The sequence below is a fragment of the Calypte anna genome, chromosome 3 (assembly GCF_003957555.1).
Source record: "Calypte anna isolate BGI_N300 chromosome 3, bCalAnn1_v1.p, whole genome shotgun sequence".
Lineage (NCBI taxonomy): Eukaryota > Metazoa > Chordata > Aves > Apodiformes > Trochilidae > Calypte > Calypte anna.
In genome coordinates, this window is record NC_044246.1 from 13,301,741 (window position 1) to 13,303,823 (window position 2,083).

The following is a 2,083-nucleotide window of genomic DNA, read 5'->3' on the forward strand; positions in this document are numbered from 1 at the left end:
ACAGCCTTGCTCAAGGTGAGCGCAAGGGAAACCAAGTTTGATTTCTCACCTAGAAGAATGCTAGCCCTAAGGGGATGAACAGAAACGATTTAACACACAGAGATCTATGCTGCTCTGGGGAAGGGCAGGATTGCTGAGTGCTCTGGAGGGGAGGGAAGCTGCTGTGGACTGCTGGGGCACGGGACCTTCCCTCCATGAAGGAGGTCCGGGAGAAAAGCCACCCAGCTGAGTGATGCCTGGTGCCACTTCCTCCTTCCTGGCTGCCTGACCCTGAGCGGCTCCTTGTTTGAGACTGAGATGGCAATGGATGGGAGAAACTGCCTTCAAACTGGTTAATAACAGTGATGGTAACCTTTGACCTTGCTGAATAGCAGCGCTTTTGACCTTTCATTTGTTAAATAATGCAACCACTTACTTCTCGATCCTTATCGGTGTTTAGTAATTGGGGTCAAGACAAAGCAAAGCAGAGTACAGTTACCCACCAGACTTTACTGAACCAGGAAGAATTTCCTTAAGCTATAGATTTCCTTCTTGATAATTTCCAGTCAAGACAGGCAAAGACTGGAGGCTGGGTGGCTTAGGAGATTCCTAATAGGGTAAGGAGACTCTCAGCTGCTAGCATCTGGTTTGAATCCAGCTGTGGCTGACAGTGTCAGAAATTCATTATGGTCTCAGATTGCCTCTCGGACTCGTGTGGAACGAGTTTGGCTTGTGGTTCTACTGTTTACCGGCCAGATAATAGCTGTAACATAAAACATTAACACGGGGTTCCAGAGAAATCTGTGATTAAGTGAGCTTACAAAGCTTGGAAATTCCTATTTCCCGTAGGGAAAATCAGACTATGGCACAGTGGTAGGTGACAGCGTGGACAAAAAGTTTGCAGTCACTGCTGCGTGTTCTGCCTGATTCACGTCAAAGAGAGGTGTTTAAGCTTCAAGAATCTAAGCTGCTTTTTGTGCAGCATAACTAAAGCTAATGGGTCAGATTGTGTGCTGTACCACTTGCTAAACATCTCTCTTGACAGAAGCAGGTGATGACTGTTGCAGGCAGCGGTCCCAGGATCAGTGTTTTCTTTAGAAGTTAACAGGAAATGGATGAAAAAGAAATCCAAGAATTTATGACGTGCCAATGGATTTAAACATAAGTGCACATATATTTATTTATATAATGCACACATATAAAAGCTTAAACTTCCTGAAGACGTCAAACAGAAATTAAATTTGTCTAAGCAGCTGCACAGTCTCATTACTTATTTATGGCATTTTGTATTAAGCCAGACTGCAAGATTTTATATGCCAGGAGCAATTTTATGGGTATCTGTCTGCCTGTACATGATTCAGCAAAATGAGCACCCAAAGAGTGATCCAAATGCTGAAAATGTATAAATAATCCATTTATTTATAGCACACAAGCTAACTTAGATGTGTAAAAATTACATTGTAAGTAGTGAAATTCAGATAATTTTTCTTTGCTGCTGTTCATTTAAAAAAGGAGGAAAGTGGAGCCCTTTGTGATACCTCGTCTAAGGTGCAATACCATCGTATGCCCTCCCATTTTTTAAAATTTATCTTTGGATTTATGCCTCTTGAAATCGAGGAACACCTGCTTTCTCCTTCCTTGCCTAGAGGAACCCTCTGGCTCACCCACAGACGGCACAGAGTCCCCCTGCCCTGACTGCCCTGCTCCCCTCAACTCCCCGCGAGGGGAAGGCCCAGGCCCAGGCGGGGGTCGAACCGCACGGGAGCCGCCGTCGCCCCGCGTCTCTTCATACACTCAGGTGCTAAGGCAACACCCTCACTGTTTCCCCTCGGCTTAGCCCGGGCGGGGGTCCCGACCGGTGGCGCAGCGCGGATCGGGCTAGCGGGGAGGGGAGGGTCCCGGCGGGCAGGGTCCCGGCGGGGAGGTGTCGCTATTGCCCACCGGCGCCGTTTCCATGGCAGCTAGAGGCGGGCTGCTCCCCCGCCCCTCCCCGCGGTTGCTAGGCCGCTGACTTTGATTGACGTTTTACGCCGTCCCCCTGCAGCGGAACCGCGCCGTCACCTTTGACCCCAGCAGGAGCGTTGCCTGGCAACGGCGACGCGGA